Consider the following 26,360-nt stretch of genomic DNA (forward strand, 5'->3'; position numbering starts at 1 on the left):
CACACATACGTAACACACACATAAAACACACATACATGACACGCATACATATCACACACCTGACAAACACATACATGATACACATACATGAAACGCATACATATCACACATGCATAAAATACATACATGACATACATACATAAGACACATACATGACACACATACATAACACACATACATTACACACATACATACATGACATACATACATTAGACACATACATGACACACAGACATGACACATATACATTACACACATACATCACATACATACATAAGACACACACATGACACACATACATAACACAAATACTTGACATGCATACATACCACACATTCATAACACACATACGTAACACACATACGTAACACACACATAAAACGCACATACATGACACGCATACATATCACACACCTGACAAACACATACATGATACACATACATGAAACGCATACATATCACACACGCATAAAATACATACATGACATACATACATAAGACACATACATGGCACACATACATAACACACATACATTACAAACATACAAGACACACATACATCACACACATACATAAGACACATACGTGACACACATACATGATACGCATACATAGCACACATACATAAGACACATACATGACACTCATACATTACACACATACATAACACACATACATTACAAACATACATGACAAACATACATCACACACATACATAACACATATACATGACACACATACATGACATACATACATAAGACACATACATGACACTCATACATCACACACATACATTACAAACATACAGAACAAACATACATGACAAACCTGCATCACACACATACATAACACATATACATGGCACACATACATGACACACATACATAAGACACATACATGACACTAATACATGACACACATACATTTCACACATACGTTACAAACATACAGAACAAACATATGTGACAAACATACATGACACACATACATAACACATATATATGGCACACATACATAACACACATACATGATACACATACATAACACACATAAATGACACACATACATGACTCACATACATGACGTACATACATGACCCGCATACATACCTCACACATAAGACACACACGCATGATACCTAAACATGACACGCATACATGACACCCACACATGCCACGCATACATGTAATCAATCCAAATTGTGTTGATCGATGCTTATGATATTAATCACTGGATTGTCTGGTCCAGACTCGATTATTTACAGACATCCACCATAAAGCTAGATATTGCTGTGTGCGGCGTATACAATAAAGCAACCAACCAACCAAGCAACCACACATACACGACACACAAACATAACACACATACATAACACACATACATATCACGTGTACATGATACACATACATGACACGTGTACATGACACACATACATGACACGCATACATCACATACATACATGACACGCATACATGATACACATACATGACACGCATACATGACACGCATACATGGCACACATACATGACACGCATACATAACACACATACATGACACGTGTACATCACACACATACATGTACATAACGCTAATACATGACACACATACATGACACGCAGACATGACACATACATGACATGTGTACATGGCACACATACACGACACACAAACATGACACACATACATGGCACACATGCATGACACACATACATAACACACATACATGGCACACATACATAACACACAAACATGACACACATACATGGCACACATGCATGACACACATACATAACACACATACATGGCACACATACATGGCACACATACATAACACACATACATGACACGCGTACATGGCACACATACATAACACGCATACATGACACACATACATGACACGCATACATAACACACATACATGGCACACATACATACCACACATACATACCACACATACACATACGTAACACAAACATAAGACGCACATACATGACACGCATTCATATCACACACCTGAAAAACACATACATGATACACATACATGGCACACATAAATAACACACATACATGACACGCATACATACCACAAATACATAACACATACGTAACACACACATAAGACGTACATACATGACACGCATACATTACACACATACATAACACACATACATTACAAACATACATGACAAACATACATCACACACATACATAACACATATACATGACACACATACATGACATACATACATAAGACACATACATGACACTCATACATCACACACATACATTACAAACATACAGAACAAACATACATGACAAACCTGCATCACACACATACATAACACATATACATGGCACACATACATGACACACATACATAAGACACATACATGACACTAATACATGACACACATACATTTCACACATACGTTACAAACATACAGAACAAACATATGTGACAAACATACATGACACACATACATAACACATATATATGGCACACATACATAACACACATACATGATACACATACATAACACACATAAATGACACACATACATGACTCACATACATGACGTACATACATGACCCGCATACATACCTCACACATAAGACACACACGCATGATACCTAAACATGACACGCATACATGACACCCACACATGCCACGCATACATGTAATCAATCCAAATTGTGTTGATCGATGCTTATGATATTAATCACTGGATTGTCTGGTCCAGACTCGATTATTTACAGACATCCACCATAAAGCTAGATATTGCTGTGTGCGGCGTATACAATAAAGCAACCAACCAACCAAGCAACCACACATACACGACACACAAACATAACACACATACATAACACACATACATATCACGTGTACATGATACACATACATGACACGTGTACATGACACACATACATGACACGCATACATCACATACATACATGACACGCATACATGATACACATACATGACACGCATACATGACACGCATACATGGCACACATACATGACACGCATACATAACACACATACATGACACGTGTACATCACACACATACATGTACATAACGCTAATACATGACACACATACATGACACGCAGACATGACACATACATGACATGTGTACATGGCACACATACACGACACACAAACATGACACACATACATGGCACACATGCATGACACACATACATAACACACATACATGGCACACATACATAACACACAAACATGACACACATACATGGCACACATGCATGACACACATACATAACACACATACATGGCACACATACATGGCACACATACATAACACACATACATGACACGCGTACATGGCACACATACATAACACGCATACATGACACACATACATGACACGCATACATAACACACATACATGGCACACATACATACCACACATACATACCACACATACACATACGTAACACAAACATAAGACGCACATACATGACACGCATTCATATCACACACCTGAAAAACACATACATGATACACATACATGGCACACATAAATAACACACATACATGACACGCATACATACCACAAATACATAACACATACGTAACACACACATAAGACGTACATACATGACACGCATACATATCACACACATGAGAAACACATACATAAGACACATACATGACACACATACATGACACACATACATCACATACATACATAACACGCATGCATAACATATATACATGACACATACATGACACACATGTAAGCCTCACATACATGACACAGATACATTGCAAACATACATGACACGCATACATAACATACATACACAAGAGACATATATAACACACATACATAACACATATACATAACACATACACAAAACACATACATAACTCACATACATAACACATATACTAACACACATACATGATACATACACAAGACACATACATGACACACATACATAACACATATACATGACACGCATACAAAACACACACATAAGACACATACGTGACACACATACATAACACGCATCCATGACACACATAACATGATACACATACATGACACTTACATAAGACACACACGTGATGCACATACATGAAACACATACATGACACATACATAACACACATACATGACACGCATACATATCACATATACACGACCTACAGACATGACACACAAACATAACACACATGCATGACAAATATTAATAGCACACATACATAACACACATATTCATGACACACATACATGACACATATTCATGATACACATACATGACACACATACATGAGAAATAGTCTTGACATACATGACATGCTCAAATGACATACATATATATAACACATACATGACACACATACATAACACACATACATGACACACATACATGATACACATATATGACACACATACATGACATGCACAAATGACACATACATATATATAACACATACATGACACACATACATAACATACATACATGACACACATACATGATACACATATATGACACACATACATGACACACATACATGATACACATATATGACATGCACAAATGACACATATATACACAACACACATACATGATAGACATACATAACACACATACATAACACACATACATGATACACATACATGACACACATACATGACACACATACATGACACACATACATGACACACATACATGACACACATACATGACACACATACATGATACACATACATGACACACATACATGACACACATACATGACACACATACATGATACACATATATGACATGCACAAATGACATACATATATATATATCACATATATGACACACATACATAACACACATACATGATACACATACATAATACACATACATGACACACATACATGACACACATACATGATACACATACATGACATGCGCAAATGACAAATATACACAACACACATACATGATAGACATACATAACACACATACATAACACACATACATGATACACATACATGACACACATACATGACACACATACATGACACACATACATGACATGCACAAATGACACACATATATATAACACATACATGACACACATACATAAGACACATACATGACACACATACATGATACTCATATATGACACACATACATGACACACATACATGACACACATATATGACATGCACAAATGACACATATATACACAACACACATACATGATAGACATACATAACACACATACATGATGCACATACATAACACACATACATGATACACATACATAACACACATACATGATACACATACATGACACACATACATGATACATTAGATACACATACATCACATACATACATGACACACATACATGATACACATACATAACACACATACATCCCAGCTAGCACACCTACATCGGACCGACGTTGGCTTTGCATCGGCAACCGCCGGCAATATCGGCATCGGCAAACTGCAGCGGTCCGCTGTCAGGCCAATGCTGGTGACTGGCACTGACATTGAACCTGATATATGATTTGATCTTGTTATGATAACATAAAAGAAAAAAACACATTTGTCGATTACAATGTGACAAATAATAGATCAAGTATATTTACGAATAATACAATAATTCTATTCGAACTCAAAATATTAACTTTATTTTTAATTTTTAAATTAAATAGATCAAGCACATTCACTGGCCATTTTGGCTGCACATATACAACAGACAGAGAAGATACAGACGGGATTCGTCACATCTTACAATTCATTCAGCAAATTACATGATATTGGCAAAAGTTTGGAATATCGCGAGCGGTTATGTTACGTTGGTCCAACGTTTTCACAACATGTTTCCAAGGGAAGCTACTCTTGTTATAGAGGGCGCTGTTACTCACGCGCGTCATTTCAAGCAGACGACGAAAGGATGATGTGTGGAGGGCTGAGGGAAAATCTATTTTGCGGTAAGTGTTTACTTCATTACTGTATTTACGAGGTTTTTATTTCATTTTCAAACCTTACAATTGAAACGAGAAACAGTGTAAACGTGAGTAGAGAAATCTAGGCCTATGTGTTTTGGAGGTTTTGAGAAACACACTCCTGTCAATTCTACGTCAGTGTCAAAATCCGTGGAATATGTCGTGACACTGCATCCTCACCAGATTCTCTATTTATATTTTTTTTAAATACCACCATATACATATTTCTAGCAAAACGCGGGGACACGGGCAAATACAAAACATGACAAGATATGTTTTATTTACATGTAGATTCAGCGATGTTCAACCAACGAGTCGCAATCTCGGGGTGAGAGTATTACAGCGGCAAGCAAATGAATAGCCAAACATTTACTTACATTAGTATTTTTGAATGAACATTGCTTTATTTGTCATTGTCACATGCGTATTTGTTAAGTGTGGGGATGGATGAGGTTAGGAAATTGATTACAAACTCGAATTTACAAGTCAATTTTGTGATTGCTGTCAGCGCAAAAAGCAGTGAACATGAAATTCATAACGAGGCTTTCGGAAACTTTCAGCATTGCGTGTGCATGTCATGCGATCCAGCTAATGTTTCCTACTGATCGATGAACGGAGCTTCACTGCCGAGTTTGGTTTTCGATCACCAAAAAGTTGAAATAAAAAAAAAAAATGTATGTTTTTTTAATGTCATAGTTACTTGCGAATTTGGAACTTTTTCTGGATAATGGGCGAAATGAAAGGACAGCTCTTTTAGTAAACGGATCACTGCGCATTACAGGTGTGGGCAATTTTATCAAGATCTGCTGGATACCTTACATAGACTTAGGCCTATAATCGATCAGAAATCTTATACCTATGTATGGTATCTGTATCGATCGATTGAGGTTTTGAGATATGGCTATTTCAGAATGGATTTTTAGGTTGTGTGTGTTTGGGGGGGGGGGGGGGGAGGGGGTATGGTAGTTTTATCTAGTTAAGTAATTTATGATGTACATTTTTGATGAAATACTGAATTAATTTTTTTTAAATGTACTATTTCAAAGGTATGATGCTAAATATATAATCCAAAACAATTTAGAATGTCATTTATTTGATCAAATTTCAAATTAATGGTAAAACTTCGAGGAAGATACTTCAGTACAGATTTTTCAGGACATTATCCATTGTAGAAAAACGCCCACAGCCTTGTTTCAAATTTGATTTATTCTAACTAAAGATATATTATTTCAGTTTATCATTATCCCTTTGCCTATGTTTACAAGCAATGAAACTCCATAAAATTACTTGTCCCCAATACTTTCCTGCTATTTTTTGCATACAAGTGTTTGTAATATGTACATACCTTTGTATCTGATCTTTTAATGAAAAACGTTTATTTGCAGTTTTGGTTTACCATGATGTAATCTACATATATTTTGGCATCATATAATAAATGAAATCTGTTTTGTGGTAACCAGACTTCACAGGATCTGTTCAATATTATGTCAATATGGGGATTTTCTCACTGCTTTTCAATGGATGTGGCTATGGCTATTAACGTGAAACTACTTTCCCTGGGAAATTATTTCTGCTACATGGCTCCAGATAAGGACTGTATGTACAAGTCAATATTATGTCAATATGGGGATTTTCTCACTGCTTTTCAATGGATGTGGCTATGGCTATTAACATGAAAATACTTTCCCTGGGAAATTATTTCTGCTACATGGCTCCAGATAAGGACTGTATGTACAAGTGCAAATATATGAGATAAGATGTATGACTTAAGGAAAGGACCTGATATCTGTGTATGGCCAAAGCTTTATTTAAATGTTACTTTTATGTTTTGAGCAATATTCCCCTCAACCTCTTGACATCATCACCATAATAGCTAAGTGCTCACTGCTGCTACACAAACTTGACATATAATATCCTTATATTTCTATTTAAGAAAATCAGATTGGCAAACATGGATGAGCTGAATGAACTCTTAGCAGCTTTTCCATAATCGAGCAACTGAGAGAGAACTGGTGAGTGAATTAAATTTCTTTAGATGTATCAAGTATGGGAAATTTACTCCAATTTTGATTCATATAGAAGATCCGGGGTAGAAGATATCTTCAGCAACCCATGTTTGCCGTAAAAGGCAACTATGCTTGTCGTATGAGGCGACTAATGGGATCGGGAGGTGAGGCTCTCTGACTTTGTTGATGCATGTCATCAATCCCAATTGCATGGATTGATGCTCATGATGTTAATCACTGGATTGTCTTGTCCAGACTCGATTATTTACAGACCGCCGTCATATAGCTGGAATATTGCTGAGTGAGGCGTTAAACAACAAACCAAACCAACTGATACATGTTTCTGCTTGAAATATTTATAAGCATATATTTAATATCATGTTTGCCCTATTAAGGGACCCTGACACTTACTATGGTAATCTTCCAAATGAAATTTCATGCTGACTTACTTTTGATGGACATACAAGAGAGATTGCACACCTAAAACTGTTTTCCAGCAAGATTGGAGGAGCGGGGTTATGTGGTTATTGGGGATTTTTATTGGGCTAAATTAATAGGGTGATATGTCAGTTATAAAATCTTTTTTAATTGACATAAGAAACAGATTAGGGACCTACCATACAATATTGGGAGTTGATATGTTATTTGCGTATATAATTACACATAATTCAATTTACTTATTTACACATATTATTAACTCATCAATTTACTTACTGGGATTCCGATAATTCTAGTGTGGGGCCTTCTGCTTTTAGCCCCTAAATTTGGAAAAAGGCCCACATTTTCAAATACAATGGGGCATTTTAACATTGTGCTGTATGGACAAGTGCGGGTGTACCTAGGGAATATATGAAATTGTCACATAAAGGGCCCATGGCAGAAAATTCCTTGAGTGAACCCTGTATTTATTAACAGGTGTCAAGACTTAAAATAAAATATACACACATATGTAAGGTGGTGCATGTGAACAGGGTATTACTTATTCTATTATTCCATTATGTTAACACACTTGTGAAGTCCATTACTTGTAATTGTGAGAGTGCATGCAATGACTTATAATATGCACACTGACATTTTTTGCTATCATTTGTAAACAAAAGCTGAGGAGGAAGCCTGCAGCTGGGCTCTTACAAGCCACTGACAAGTACATGGTGACCTGTGTAAAAGAATGGCTTCGAGTTCCAGGAGCAAGGCTTAGAAATGGCATAAGGAAAACGCGTACTGAAAAACAGAGGTGTAGATAGAGAATCTGCAAACAAAAGTGCTGAATTGCAACGGAACAAAGAAATCCAAAAAGATGGTGTTGACAACATATTTTTCACAGGGTTATGACCCTTGTTTTTGAACTTGGTACATATACTGCCAGGTTCTCTTGGACACTACTGAAGTTAATAAATGAAATTTTCCGTGCTTATCTAAGGTACAAACTCCAGAAGATGGTTATAAGAACTTATTTTGTATGGAGTTATGGCCTTTTCTTCATGCTATTTTAACTTGATGAAATATGGGGGGGGGGGGGTTGTCTCTGAATTTGAAGCCACATAAATGAAATTTTGCAGGCCAATATGAGGGGTATATGTTTAGACTGTGTTTTAAAACTGGTTTTGAGAATATATGTTTCACATCCGCCTTGTTGCAGGTAGTAACACTGTTTTCTTGTAAATAATAATTAATTAATAATAAAGTTTATTATTCTATTTTGCTCTTTGTGTTTATTTATAAGTATTAACTACACATGTATTAGGGTACATAAAAAATAGTACTGTAACTAGTGTAAGCATTTCGATTGTTTTGTACAGCTAGAAGTATTTATATTACTAACATTTGGTTTTCAAAGTATTAACTATGATAAAAAAATATTATCTTTTTAAAAATTCAGTATTTTTTAGTTTTACCTTTTATCTTTGTAACTTTAACATCACGGCTAGCTGCAGCTTTTAGAAATGTTTAGTTTTATGTACCCTAACACTACACTTGGAAAATATGAAATATGAAGATGAGATGTTGTCAGTTATGACTTCTGATGACATCAGCCTATTTAAGACAATGGCAGATGCTGCGCTGATAATTATTGTCGACGTTCGGCCGATGTCCATCCAATGCTGATTCCATAACAGTTGCCGGAGGCTGGCCAGATAACTATTTACGACGTTGGGCCGATGTCGATCCGATGAGCAAAACTTCATCGGCCCGACATTGTTTGCCGACGCTGGGCCAATGTTGGGCCGATGCAGGGCCGATGATGTTTGCCGACGTTGGGCCAATGTCGATCCGATGAGCAAAACTTCATCGGCCCGACGATGTTTGCCGACGCTGGGCCGATGCTGGGCCGGTGCAGTGCCGATGCAGGGCCGATGACGTTTGCCGGCGTTGGGCCGATGTCGATCCGATGAGCAAAACTTCATCGGCCCGATGCAGTTTGCCGACGTTGGGCCGATGGTGTAGCCGACGTTGGGCCGATGCAGGGCCGATGATGGCATGCTACCTGGGATGATACACATACATGACATGCACAAATGACAAATATACACAACACACATACATGACACACATACATAACACTAATACATGACACACATACATAACACACATGCATGATACACATATAAGACACACATATATTACACACATACATGATACACATACATAACACACATACATGATACACAAACATGACATGCACAAATGACAAATATGCACAACACACATACATGACACACATACATAACACTAATACATGACACACATACATTACACACATACATGATACACATACATCACATACATACATGACACACATACATGATACACACATACATGACACACATACATGATACACATACATGACACACATACATGACACACATACATGATACACATACATAACACACATACATGATACACATACATAACACACATACATGATACACATACATGACACACATACATGACACACATACATGATACACATACATGACACACATACATGATACACATACATAACACACATACATGATACACATACATAACACACATACATGACACATTAGATACATATACATCACATACATACATGACACACACATAATACACACATACATGACACACATACATGACACACATACGTGACACACACATAAGACACACATAGATAACAGACACATGCATGAGTCGCATATATGACTGAAATGTCCTCTACACTTTACATACGCAGAATGTGTACTGCTTATTTCGTCACTGACAGTATCCACGGGAAATGGTAATGTGATTTCCTGATAACGCTGAAACTGACGACGCGTGTAAACTTTCGACCAGTGGTTTTGCCGGGTCACAATTCTGTGTTCCACGCACTGTGGATTTAATTGAAACCAGGTGCACCATGTGCCTAATAATGCCCCATTGAAGGCTTTAGACTCGCACAAGTTATGATGTGTGGCTATTGAACAAGTAGCCTCCCATGCCAAAGACGTTTTCTAAGACACCTTACAAAATTAAGTTATAATTGAACGCTCGATAACTGTCCCTAAATTCCAATTGGGATTTTTAAACTTTAGAAAACATCTTTAATCCTACATTTGCGGTTTGCCTCTCCACGTGAATCCCATGGTCAAGCAGGTAGAATGTCCCCATGATCGAGTGGCAACCACTCGAAGACTGACCACCGCAATAATAACCGAGAGCTGTCAATTGAAGAAACCAGTTATCGCAATAAGCGCATGAGATCACCGATGAATAAAGGGCGATGTCAAATTCATGACGCATGCGCAGTACTCTGCTCGCGCCTGACACGTGAACAATAGCAATTGTCTAATCTTGTCAGCACAACCCACATGAGATGCAATTAGAGACGAGTCCTCAACTGTATGTCTAAAGATCAAGTACAGAGGGAATAGTTGATTAAACTTCCCTCTAAAGAATTTTTCCACTTTTGAATGTGTCACAAGGCCAGCACAAAATCTTCCGGTGTCTAGCCGGTGCAGATAGAATCTTATTACTGACACGGTTCTTGAGATCTGAAGGTAAATTACGGAATAACTGACTTCGCAAACTAATTTACCGAGATATTTCTGAACAAATCAATTTCAATTCTTTATTTCAATTTTCAATTCTTTATTGTATGAAAGTCCACAGGCCTATACACAACGGAGTTACATAACATATTTTATAAGATTCAAAGTCAAGGTAAGAATTCACTTCGTAACTAAAACACATTATGTATGTACAAAGCCAGTTGATGTTAGAATATCCTTGCAGGACAGTAATGAAGACAATCTTACAGCATTAAAATATGATAAAGACCACTGCGGTAAGTACTTGTTTTTTAGATTTTCGTATTTAGGGCAAATAAACATAAAATGGTATTCCTCGACAACAACGAATGTCACAGAATGGGCGTACCCTTATGGGTTTCTCGATAGATGAAAATCTCCCTGTGTTAATTTTTAGATCATTCAGGCCAAGTCTAAAACGAATAATGATGTAACGAAAATTCCTGTACCGTAAGTTTGATAAATAAGATTCTGGTTCAAGCAATGACTTGAATTGGCGATAAGTATCATATTTTCGTAAATATCTAAATGCCATTTCTGATGAAACATATCAATGGCAAATCGTGACTGAATTCATGACTAAATAATATATGTAGCGAGAAGGATGCATAGGCACATGTCACTGAGCAGATAGAATCGCAGTTTGTTGAAGTGAATGCGAGATGCACTCGGTTACAAGTACATAACGTTGATTCTCAGTATGTGAAGTATATAGGTATTAGGCGCCATATCTTGTCCAATCTCCTAAACATAGTGACGTTTTGGTACATAGAGAGTGGCGTCTCCACTCTCACTTGAGATACAGAGTGGCGTCTCCAGAGATGGGGAAGAGCTAGGACCATGACACTGATAGAGATGAGGTAGAGCCAGGAACATGACGCTGATAGAGATGGGGTAGAGCTAGGAACATGACGCTGATAGAGATGGGGAAGAGCCAGGAACATGACGCTGATAGAGATGGGGTAGAGCTAGGAACATGACACTGATAGAGATGGGGAAGAGCCAGGAACATGACGCTGATAGAGATGGGGTAGAGCTAGGAACATGACGCTGATAGAGATGGGGAAGAGCCAGGAACATGACGCTGATAGAGATGGGGTAGAGCTAGGAACATGACACTGATAGAGATGGGGAAGAGCCAGGAACATGACGCTGATATAGTTTGGGGTAGAGCTAGGAACATGACGCTGATAGAGATGGGGTAGAGCTAGGAACATGACACAGATAGAGATGGGGAAGAGCTAGGAACATGACGCTGATAGAGATGGGGAAGAGCTAGGAACATGACACTGATAGAGATGGGGAAGAGCTAGGAACATGACGCTGATAGAGATGAGGTAGAGCTAGGGTATAACTTGACACTGTTGCCTATGGATATGGAGCTAGGGTATACAATGTGACACTGGAGGACATAGGGGTCGATTGGGACAATGTGACACATGGGGGAACGATCTCACACCACTGGCTTTAGGAGTTTGTATTATATGATGGTCGGACGCCCAGCGGTAGGCACTAATTATGACTTCTTCTATCAGGGAAATCTACATCCTCTGTTTTTGTGTACCTTTCGACAGCAGGATGTGAAAGCCAGTAACCTGGTTTGTAGGTCAAAGATGGTTATCTGCCTCTATAAAAAAATGTTCCCGTGTGGTGTTAACAGTTCAAATTAAAGTAACCGATTCGTGCCGTGCTTCGAAACGATGAGATGCAGGATAACGGCGGTCGTGGGTGAAGGGGACAGTGCCCCTCACATCCGGCTGACCACGCCGACCCAGCAATCAGGGTGTTGATGATATCTCCTTTAGCATGTCTAAATGTCCCCCGATGCCAATAGACCAAAAAGCATAGATAATGACGTCAGTCTATGTGTCCCTTTCATATTATTTGCAAAGAGGTAGGCTACATGTCCACATTATGCAAAATGTCCGCGCGAGACCATACATGACTGAGATGAGTCATGTGTGTATGTGTCACGAGGCTGAGTGGTTGGTGGTCACTATGTGATTTGTTCAAGAGAGGGATTCTTGAATGTATCTGGTAATGTATGTTGGATCGTGATTGCACACTCCAGGCAAACCAATGCCAAATATCAATTTTGTTAATTAACAATGAAAACAACTCCGCATTGTGGCAGTTGGCTGATTCAGGGGTCGTAAATCACGGTCCATGGATGTGGGACTGCCCGCTGTACACAGCCTTGCTCCAAGGCTGTACTGAATGATGTTATTCTATGCTCATAACAGGCAAGTCTAGATAAGCGGACGGTCTAAGGAGGCCAGTCTTTTTTATAGGAACAACTTGTTCTTATTATTCATATAATCTAGAAATTATGATTTAAACTAACAATTATTGCCTCAGAGACTTGTGCAAGTCTAACTGTACAACATGACGTCTGTCAGCTGGTGACCGAGTCTCACAACGCAGTATAACATACCCTTAATGTTTATTACGTACAGTGGAATATTGCTAAAAGCGGCGTAAACCATACTCACTCACTCACTTATTACGTACAGTGGTTTTTGTTTTATGAATCCTGGGACACGGAATGTAAAAATAATACTATTCTAGAAAGTATTTCGCCATTAATATCAAGACTAGCTATCAATATTATATTGCTGAAGGTTACAGCATGTTTCCCATTTCTACGATGTGTGCTGAAGGTTACAGCATGTTTCCCATTTCTACAATGTGTGCTGACGGTTACAGCATGTTTCCCATTTCTACAATGTGTGCTGACGGTTATAGCATGTTTCCCATTTCTACGATGTGTGCTGACTGTTGCAGCATGTTTCCCATTTCCCCAATGTGTACTGACGGTTACAGCATGTTTCCCATTTCTACGATGTGTGCTGACGGTTACAGCATGTTTCCCATTTCCTAAATGTGTACTGACGGTTGCAGGATGTTTCCCATTTCTACAATGTGTGCTGACGGTTGCAGCATGTTTCCGATTTCTGCAATGTGTACCGACGGTTACAGTATGATTCCCATTTCTACGATGTGTGCTGACGGTTGCAGCATGTTTCCCATTTCCTGAATGAGTACTGACGGTTGCAGCATGTTTCCCATTTCCCCAATGTGTACTGACGGTTACAGCATGTTTCCCAATTTCTACGATGTGTGCTGACGGTTGCAGGATGATTCCCATTTCTACGATGTGTACCGACGGTTACAGCATGATTCCCATGTCCTCCATGTGTACCGACGGTTACAGCATGATTCCCATGTCCTCCATGTGTACTGACGGTAACTAATTCCCGTTTTTCTCCAGTATTATACAGAGTTTCACTCTAGTGGCACAATTGACTTGTCGCACTAAAGACACCGTTTTCAGTTTCTTGCGGCAGAGTTGTTATCATGTTTACATGCCGACCACAGTTTCTCACCACAGTCTGAGTAGATCACACATCATGGAGCATGATGTTCTCCAAACGATATAACACTGCCCAAGATCATTCAGCTGGGATGTTACTCCGATCGAGCGATATGTGCCCAACAAATGATTTTACGTATGCTTTGTCATGTTGGTGACAAATGGCAATACATATATAACCGACACTAATCACCTTTGCAACACAGAAGAGACAACTATGCTAAATTATTTTACACATATAGCACTATTACTGTTATGTCGATGTCACATTATGGCTGTTGACGATGTCCTTGCCTGTCGGAACAAAGTAAATATACGGTATCAACTTGGAAGCAAACGTGTAACGTTTCGTTTGTGCTTTCAATGTGAACATATACACAAAGGAAAAAAGTCAAGCACACCCTAATATATTTCATTATTGTTTGGTCCCAATATTTGTAACAGTCATGAAAGATATAATTACGGGAAGAATTATGTTTTCTCGAGATGGTGTAATCAGTCATGCGTGACGAAAGCTCACGTGCCATTCATGCATGCTACCCTCCAAAAGCAGTATATCCAAACGTTAAAATTGCTTTCTTTAGCTCGGTTTTAAACAGTTATTCCATGACATTGTGTGACCACAAGATGGCAAATAGTCGGCATGCATAACGCAGGAATGTCTTGTAATGCCATTGGTCGGATTTTGGGGTATCATCACACTGTCGTAAGCCGTTTAGTCGAGAAACATGCTCAGACCAGTGATGTACAGGACCGTCCCAGACCTGGAAGACCTCCTGTAACGACACATCACGAAGACCGTTCATACGCCGAGAACCCTTTTTAACAAGTAATCGTCTGAAACAGCTGTCAGGAACCGGTTGAAAGCAGCAGGACTGAGGTTTAGACGAGTCATAAAGCGTCCCTTGTTTAGAGATCACCACAAAGCTGCTCGTTTAGCATGGTGTATTGCGCGACAGAACTGGAATCTGAGAACTTGGAGACAGATCCATTGGTCAAACGAAAGTCGCTTTCTGCTCCTCGTCACTGATGGAAGAACGAGAGTTTGAAGGCACCGGAACTTGTTTTACACCCAGAAACATTAAACTGACTGTTGCATGCGGCGGGGCCTCGGTAATGGTTTGGGGGTGTATCTCTCATGGTTGCAGGTTATACCCGCTACTGATCTGTTTCACGTGTCATGTCAAGTGGAGACTTTAAGGAACATTTTCGCATGAAACATCAAACGTAACTCGTTTACTTAATCCTGCAGCTCTATACTTTTTTAGGTATTGTCTAAGGTCAAAAACAGTACCTGTGTTACTATGATGTTTTTGTCAGAAAATTTCAATCACAACTTACCAATATCTTCTTTATTTTTTGTCAAATGTTTGTTCTATCTGATGACATTGGTCTCGCCCAGCTCCTGTGATCAGTCATCCCATGCCATGATTTTTGCCATTTGTCATGGTTCAGAAATAGAGGTGTGCTTAACTTTTTTCTTTGTGTATATATTTACATTAATGTCGCTGTCACAAGTCAGGAAACATATGAAAGCAGCATGTTGTACTGTACTGTCATAAATAAAATGTTCTGTCCTTGCTTCCAAGACAGTTATATAACCGTTGTACGTACTGTTAAAGATTACATTGTTTTCACCAAATGATGTCCTTGCGGCGTGCATGATAAACAAGCTGTTACCCACAGCCAGCGACGCCAACAACACTAGAGTGCCCTCAGCAGTAGTAACTAATGCACTGATCATAATTCACGTCCGTGCACACTTCCTCTCCAAATGACTGTTTGTTTGGAGATAGTTTTGATGAGGTTTCAGATTCGCCATTACAGGTGAAACTGAAAATATAAATAGATTGAAACGTCTTTGCCAAAGATGCAAAAGTCACGATGTTCGGTTCAAGTATATTTAAAATAAGTGAACCCGAGTGAGTGAGTGAGTTTATTTCAGTAAAGAGGCCCCCGGCCCATTATACAATATGGATACAGTGGATTACAACAATAGCAGGCGCCAGATAATATAAGTGATATACATTGTGAAACAATTGAATTATTGCATACATTTACAAAATTGTTGTCGTTTCTCAAAAGCAAGAAAAATATATTTAGCTAATTTATTAATAATATGTTCATTTTGGCAAGACATAAGAGTGCAAAATTTATAAAATGAAGGTTGTGAATGGTAATACTTAGGTATAAGACTATTTCTTAGATCTGAGTAAAATTGACATTCAATGCAGAAATGATACTCAGTTTCAATTACACGGACTACACAAAATGGACATAAGCGTTCATCTCTAGAAAGACCAATTGTTCTATCTTCTTCAAGCATAAGGTTATGGCTCGAACAACGGAAAGAACTAAGAGCAAATTGATATACTCTAACAGGTATTGATGTTAAATATCTTTCTAATACAATGCATGGTTTAATTTGTGAATACATTTAAAGTTTGGAAAATGTTTTTAATTTACTTAACCTAATTTGTTGATCTATATCTATACATCTTTGCTTAAAACAAACAATAAACTTATTTACATTTGGAACATCTTCATTACACCAGACAGAACCAAAACCATATGATGATAATAACTGTTTTAAGTGTGAATGAAAGAATACAAAAGATAACACGATGCTTCTTCAGTGGCAAAAAGCGGGCGCAGCTTTATTACATAACAATACAGGCGGAAGTCGCGACAAGCAGTGTTACACAGTACACAGCAAAGCAGTTACATTGCTTGCGTCCGAGGTTTAGATGGGTACACATCGTGAGGCAATGGAGTAACTACCAAATCATGACCAAATGGGCCGGAATATACACATCATGACCAAATGGGCCGGAATATACACATCATGACCAAATGGGCCGGAATATACACATGACCAACTGGGCCGGAATAGAGATGACAGTTCAGTTCATCCTCCGTGGCTAAACACAACGTGAGGCGTGAGCTGCAGTCCATCCTGTGTCATTACATACACTGTCATCCTCTGTGGTTTGGGTACACTACATAAGGTGCAGTTAGCACGTTGAGGCTGAACTTACTTACAGTTAATGAGAAAATTGAGTTGCCTGCCACGACCTCCGCCACTGAGCTTGGTTTATAGCAAGCTCATTCCCTTGAGGATTAAGCATAAGAACTGAATACGAGCGACACTAGTTTTGAAATGAACGCCTGGACGAGGACAAACCAGCAAATAACTCAAGAACCCCTGCAATGAGTTCACGAAAATGTCATTGCCAATGTCCGACAGGTGGACACCATCCTGTCTGAACAAACCCCTATCTGCTATGTTAATTTCGTTGTGCCCGAGAACGCGACCTCCAAGGTCTAGTACACCTTTCCTACCAAATCTATTAAATCTCTTCCTCTTGTGCTCCATAACTCTGCCGTCTGGTATACCCCGCCATGTGACCCTCTGCAGAACATCTGACCATATGACTTGTGTGAAGGGCATCATGTGATGAATTTTAGTAAGATCCCGAATCACCGTTTGTAACAGTACTGTTGTTGGCACGTCCCCAAGGTCGTTACCTCCCAAATGAAGGAGGAGCCATGCTGGTGGAAGACTGCGCCTTAGTGTTTGCTGAAGAAATGGCAACAATGATTTCCACTTCATTCCCCTACTCCCATACCATGTTAAGCTGAGTCCATACTTCTGCAGGCCCAGGTCCAATCCCACTGGCCTTGCAACTGCTCTCTGGTGAGCCCAGTAGATAAGGCTGGAGCCGACAAGCCATATTTCTGTCAAAAATGAGTTGTTACAACATATTGATGCGAATGTACTTAGCGTATGCAGCAGATTTCCAAAGTAGCTCATGTGGTATTCCCTGTGTTGCTGCATATGTAGAAGCTCCAATCCTGAATGAGTGTGTGTTGTAGTTTTGTGTGTGAAAGTTGAGGAACTGTAAGGCTTTCCGGAATACTGCAGAGAACTGATATCTGGTGACAGCTTTACCATTCAAATGCATGAAGAACTGGCCTGGTTGGGCTGAGCGTAAAGACAGATATGCACTTAATGACCTGACTGGGCAAATTGTAGGATCAGACCTAGCTGGGATTATCAGAGTTGTGCCTTTGCCCTGTTGATCATTCTTCGAAAAGCAAATCTTAACGTGCACTGCCTGTGAAATGATACCGACATCTGCCAATTAAAGTGTTCTGTCCTGATTCATCTTGGTCACAAACGCTATCTCACCAATCCGTAGGAATGCAAAAAATGTCAAGTTAAACATGGCAGCAAATAAACAAGCTTCATAACCTGACGTACAAATAGCCTGGAGGGCATTAGGTAGCCTCTTCAACATATCAATTGTGATTGGGTGTCTTGCATCAGGCGTTGACACCAGAGCTGCTGTATTTCTGTATCCCTGCATGCATTTGCGAACTAAAAAGTTTTCAGTAGGGTCAGACCAGCTATTAATTTTGTGATGTCTGCCAAGAGCTGAGAGATGTTGAGCTATAGTTGAGCTTGCAAAGGCCTTCCTAGACATACTGGCTATGTAACATAAAATATCATCTACCGGCACAGGCCAAATCATAGGTATTTTATGATTTGTCAAATGACCTTAATGCAGCTGCATAGGTGTGTTGAGTATTGCTCGACACTGATGCTTTAATTAAGGCAAAAGCCTCGGATTTTAGATAAGCCACAGATTCTTGGGTACTGGTGTCGGTTTGGTTCTGGCTTCTGGTTTCAGCTGACGAAACTTCTGAAGATCAAAAGGAGATAAGGAATCTGCAATGCTGTTTTTAAAACCAGGAATATACTGACCTTTGACTAATAAATTTATGTTGAGACAATGAAGTACAAACTGCCTCACAAACTGCATAGTATTCTTACATTTAGTTGACTGCTTGTTCAGTATGGACACTACTGCTTGGTTATCACTATTTATTATTAACTTTTTGCCCCTGAGGGCATCAGCCCAAATGTTAACCGCAACATAGACTGGGAAAAATTCCAGCAGCGTGATGTTTCGTGTGAGGCCTAAAGTCCTCCAATGTCCTGGCCATGAACCGTTGGTCCAGCGTCCATGAAAGTACGCTCCAAACCCACATGACTCTCCCGATGCACTGTCTGTGTAGAGGTGTAATGCTTCATTGGTAATCCAGCATTGATCCAGGAATAATGACGTTCCATTTTGATTGTCCAGGAATGAAAGCCAAATCTGAGAATCATCTTTCATATTCCTTGTTACCCTAACTTTATGATGGGGCTTCTTAATACCACAAATTGAATCGATGGATCTCCGTAGTAAGGCCCTGCCGATGTGAATGGCCCTACCTATGTAATTTAGTGAACCAATGAGACTCCCTACTTGCTGTTTGGTTGCTTTGGATTTTGACATGACAAACCTGAGTTTATCCTTAGCATCCTGTATTTTGTCTGCTGGTATGGTTAACTCCATTCTGACTGTGTCTAGCTGAATTCCAAGGAAGCTGATTAATGTTGTTGGTGTTACTGTTTTGTGACTGGCTATAGGTATTCCGAGTTCGTCGCAAGTTGCTAATAATGTTGACAGGACTAACTGACATTCAGACTTATCTCTTCCAGATCCTCCGCATAGGTAGTCGTCCAAGTAATGTATCAACTCACCTTGAGAATTCAACTTTGTTTGAACTATCCACTGGATGAAAGTGGAAAAATTTTCAAATATTGAGCAGCTTATACTGCATCCAAATGGTAATGCTTTGTCGACATAATATTTATGTAAGAATTTTATTCCTAGTAAGTGAAAATCATGAGGATGCACCATGCATAACCTGAAAGTACTTTTGATGTCGGCCTTTGCTAAGTATGCCCCCGGACCAAGCTGCTGAATCATCAAAAATTGCATCGTCAAAGGATGAGTAGGTTACGGAACAAAGGCTGGGGCTGATGAAATCATTTACTGACATACCATCTGGATACGATAAGTGGTGGATGATGCGGTACCCGTCTACTTCTTTCTTTGCAACAATTCCAATAGGAGAGATCCTCAGGTTTGGTAAAGGTGGGTTCTGATATGGACCGGCCATTCGGCCTAATTGTACTTCATTGGAAAGTTTCCCAAGTATGATTTGTTCCATATTGGGATCTTGAGCTGATTTTAGGTTATTACAAACTAAACTGGCCTCTCTGGGTCCTGTGTAATGTAAATGAAATCCTTCGGTGAAACCGCAACGAAGAACACCGGCATCACTTAACAATGGGTAGGACTCCAGGTATGCTAATAGCTTATCTACTTTGATAAGTGTATGGCCCAATGCTTGCACGTTTTGGGAGGTTTCTGTTGCGAAACTGAAATGTATTAACCTCTGGGGTTGGTTGATTTCCTGTAACTGATTGGTTTAATCGGCACTTTGGGAATGGGTGGCTCCCATCACCTGATAACAAACATGAGGAAAACGGCAATGTTGTCTGCGACAAAATATTCCAGGGTCATTGAAATCCCAGCAAAAAACAACTTTTAAGGTGTTTGCAGTTGGAGATTGTGAAGGCTGCTTGAGAGTGTTGAAACTGCGGTTCACAGGTTGAGGAGTGACATTCATGTATAACATCCACAATTCCGCGTTGATTGTGCCCCATGCCTTGTCTGTGGATCTACTTATGCGCAGCCTAAACTGTTTATCATAATTTTGCCAACCCTGGCCCCTGCTGGCCGCCAATCTAATTGTGTGCAAATATTTAAGCATTTGCTGGTGGCTTTCGGGGAATTTCTCCAGGTATATGCTGACAAATATGATAAAGGCTGTTGTCCACTCTTCCACTGACTGTATGTCCTTCGACTGGCGTGACATTTCCAATTGACCCATTGAGTTTACTCTGATAGTGCTATCCATACTTTGCTCCTTATCCAATCCCTTAATCAGGGTAGCCAGATCTACACATTCCCCATTGTGTATTTTATCCCTAATTGGTTGGGGGATAAAGGAACCAACATTGTCAGTTGACAAGGCAACCATTTTGTCACCACTGCATGCTATCCTAGCATTTATAGGCATGTTAAGCGTATCGTTGTCAATGGCAACAGATGCGAGAGCGTGTGTGTTGTGATTTACCGACTGTACTTGTGGGATAGTTGGGGTATCTAAGCCTATCACTACATGAGACCCTGCATCATTATTGAAAACATGAGGTAATACATCACCTGATCCATTCCTCGCGTCGACGGGCTGCGATGACCGAGAGACGGTAGTTGACGCTATGTTGTCCGCATCGCCGGGCTGAGAACTTCGATTCGTTGATTTGTTGACTCGAGCCGATTTCCGCGATGATCTCCGGTCGCTGGTTGCTTGGATCTTCCGCTTCCTCGATCTCCGACATGATATCGTTCTTCTCACCAACGTACGGACAAGAAATTACACTAAGACAATAAATGATATGTTGCCTATGAAATTTGCGTTTGGCTGCTTGCTGGTGTACGCAGAATGAGGCTTGATGCAGTCACGTGCGTCACGTGATCGGTTTACGATTACCAACACACTGGTGTACGGGAGGCAAATCCACTGAACTGTAGTAGGGTGCCTAACCTCCCACTTAAACAAATTTGTTTCATACTGGCTTTCACAAATTAGATTACATGAAAAGCCCAACATTCAATACCCTTTTCTGCCAAGGACACTTGATAATCATAGACATTTTTCAAAATAGGATTATCAATTTGAAATATCAATCTAGTCCAATATTTAATAATTTTCATATATTAGTTAACTTTAAGTGAATAACGACCTACCTCCCCCCTTGCAACAATATTAGGTGTACTCCGTCTTAAATGTAAAAGCTGTTTACAGAAATTGCCATGGAATATATTAATATCAGGTGAAGGATGAAACCCCCAAACGTCACTGCCATACAGCAAGATTGGTAGAAGCTTGACATCAAATAAATGAGTCAAAACATGTAAAGGTAACTTATGAAAATCGATAACGTTTGTTTTTAGTGACTGCAAAACTTTATTGGCCTGAAGTGTTAAAGTTTTCTGTGTATTAAACCATGAACCAGAGCTTGAAAGATGTACACCTAAATATTTATACACTGAAACAATTTCAAGCAGACATGTATTTAGAGAAAAAAAATCATATTTCTTTAATCGACCACCTTTGCGAAAGACAATTACCTTGCTCTTGACATTATTTATTTGCAGCTGCCATTGATCACAATATTGGGAAAGTTTATTTAATCTCTTTTGAAGACCAATAACTGTACTATCTATTAGTACAATGTCATCTGGAAAAAGCAGCATAGATAACTGTAGTGTACCCATACTAATACACCATTGCTTATCTTGTTGCAAAAAATCTACTATGTCTTTAATAAAGAATGAAATTGAAAACTGTCAACCCTGTCTAATTCCAAATGAAGCGTCAAAGAATTTAGTAAATCCTGAATTCAGAGACCCGCATGATTTCACATTTTCATACATATTTCTAAGTAATCTAAAAACAAAACCTTTAATATTACCAGTCCAAAGTTTGTACATCAGAGCACTATGTGACACAGAGTCAAAAGCTGCTTTTAAATCAATAAAGGCACAGTATAGTCATATACAGTATATTGGCATATCATTAACAGCCGAGTCAGCATCTGTGTGAGAATGAGAGTGAACAATTTATTTCTTTTGGTAAACCCAGGGGACACATAATTTTATTCTATTTTCTTTGGAAAAAAGTCTTTTCCCCCTTACGTGTTGTATCAGCTAACTGAGCGGACTGTACTGGTAATCAACAAAATATAACCAGGGGACCAAACAATATATCATGTTCTTGTTTTGGTGCTTGTCAAACCTGGTTGTGGTCAAACTTTATCCCTAAGTCTGTCCAAACATATACAATGATACGTCGTCAGGGGAGCTACAGTTCTGTGTCGCTGCGCATCCAACTGGAAGGTACATTTCAAACTGTACAAAATAACGTACGTTGCCTGATGATTGCAACGTGACCGACAATGACGACCCTACACGTTTGAGTTTTAGTTTGCTGGAGCAGTTTCATTTGTCAACAGCCCTTCAGTGTTCATAGTTGCCATATCTATTCGGCAGTATGTGATTTTAATCCCTTAATGTCCATGACGTACATTCCGCTGCTTGCCCCGAGGCAGTATATGACTGAGATAATACCTTCTATAGTTTCTTCTTTCACATCCGCCCGGAAAAAAGACACAGTGCTAATGCGGCTACATGTCGCTCTTCTGATTTCATTTGCCGGCGATGTTTGAGGTGACATTGGTAATGGCTAGTGACACACAAGACACAAGCCAGCATTTCCACTGAAGTTTTAATATCGGTAAGACGGTTAGACTGACATGGCGTGCTGGATAGGCACTGTGCTTTACTTCATCTTCTGTTGCAACTGTCTCGTATCAGCTACTCCCCAAGACACTAATACAAGCAGCTCCTACCTACCAATCAGGCCTGATGTTTGCTATGGTCCAAAATGGTCATGTGTTGGTGCGTGCGGTCAGTTTCGAAGCATGCCATGCTCATGCGATGACCGATGTCCAGTGTACAACAACTGCTGCGAGGACTACCTCTTCGTTTGCTCACCACCAGACAACAGAAACGTGTCCATGTTCCACAAAGCACATACTGTGTGTCTTTGGAATGACTTGTTACTAATTGCACAGTGTCCCGCAACAGCTAGCAACAGGACAGATGTGAAGCGATGTTTGCAGTACCAGGAGAACTTTGAAGATCTCGTCCCTGTAACCGACACAAGGCTTGGCCTTCATTTCCGAAACTCGGCATGTGCCCGGTGTAATGGCTTGAATGATATCGTCAGATGGGGGGCCAACATGAGTTGCAAAGTGGACTTACCAGTGAATCCGGAAAACGCTTTCCACTTTATTAAAACCAAACGATGTGATGTAAACTTCTACGCCCCTGTTGTTGAAGGAGTCCACCTGCCCATGGCCGTCCGCTGTGTGATGACCGGGTCCAGATACTGTAACATAAAAGCCTATAGCAGTATGTGTGGCGCCTTTGCGTCCTATGTGAAAATGAAAAATACAAAAATGATTTTCTATAACAGGTAAGTGCTTCAACAATTATTTATCTTGTGCTGGCATCGATCTTTTTAGAGTTTGGATGCAAGACATTATTATTAACACAATTTTCACATACATAACACCACTGCTCCACCGATTGTCTGTAGATGAGCATGTGTCGCTCAATTGGCAAAGTTGGATTAATACTTTTGATAACACTTGAGTCGTCTTTGAACACGGGTTTAAGTATCTCAATAAGTCTAGCAATACATTATTGTCCTCGCTAGATCTTTACGTGGACATATGTTGACACGCCTATTTGATAACTAACCTCGCTTTCACAAACATATATGGGCATTTTTCAGATATGTTTTCCGTGTATTGGTAAATTAAAAGGCTTGTCCGGCAATTTGTAAGATTTAGTCATCTTGAAAGGCGTTTGAAAAATCACGTCATATATTGATCAGAAATGCATTCACGTTTATTCCTTCTACAACCATCACGTTAAGTGATTACATTATTCCCCAGACACCGCGATATTTCGTATATGAAATCAAATCTGCTAACGGCCACACGTCTATTCTACATTTTCTCCACAGTTAGGGGTATTTGAGGAGAATGTTTTGGAAGACCTGTGTTAAACAGAGCATTGTTTAAGGACATTGTAAAAACTACTCAACCTCTGACAAAATTTACCAAGTTCCATAACGCGACAACGCGACAATGTAACAATATGACAATGTAATAACGCGACAATGAAACAATGTGACAACGCGACAATGCGACAATGTAACATTGCGACAATGCGACAATGTAACAATGTGACAGCGCGACAATCTGACAATGTAACAGCGGTAACGGTAACAAGCAGATTTGAAAACCTCGAAAAGCGCAATGATCGTCGACTACCAAGGATTTCGGAAATGGTTGAATTAAATAAAGCATGAAGGTACACTGTAAATGATAAGAACGAATAGTAGTTG

General features: G+C 39.4%; 2 pseudogenes; both read right to left on the reverse strand.

Annotated features, from left to right (window-relative positions):
• Window positions 1-18,565: 18,565 nt before the first annotated feature.
• Window positions 18,566-19,371, reverse strand: LOC139470746 (uncharacterized; annotated as a pseudogene).
• Window positions 19,372-21,703: 2,332 nt separating this feature from the next.
• LOC139471049 (uncharacterized) lies at window positions 21,704-23,526 on the reverse strand (annotated as a pseudogene).
• Window positions 23,527-26,360: the final 2,834 nt, after the last annotated feature.

Source organism: Haliotis cracherodii, unplaced genomic scaffold (genome assembly GCF_022045235.1).
Source record: "Haliotis cracherodii isolate W230 unplaced genomic scaffold, xgHalCrac1.p SCAF_21, whole genome shotgun sequence".
In the NCBI taxonomy this organism is placed as follows: Eukaryota; Metazoa; Mollusca; class Gastropoda; order Lepetellida; family Haliotidae; genus Haliotis; species Haliotis cracherodii.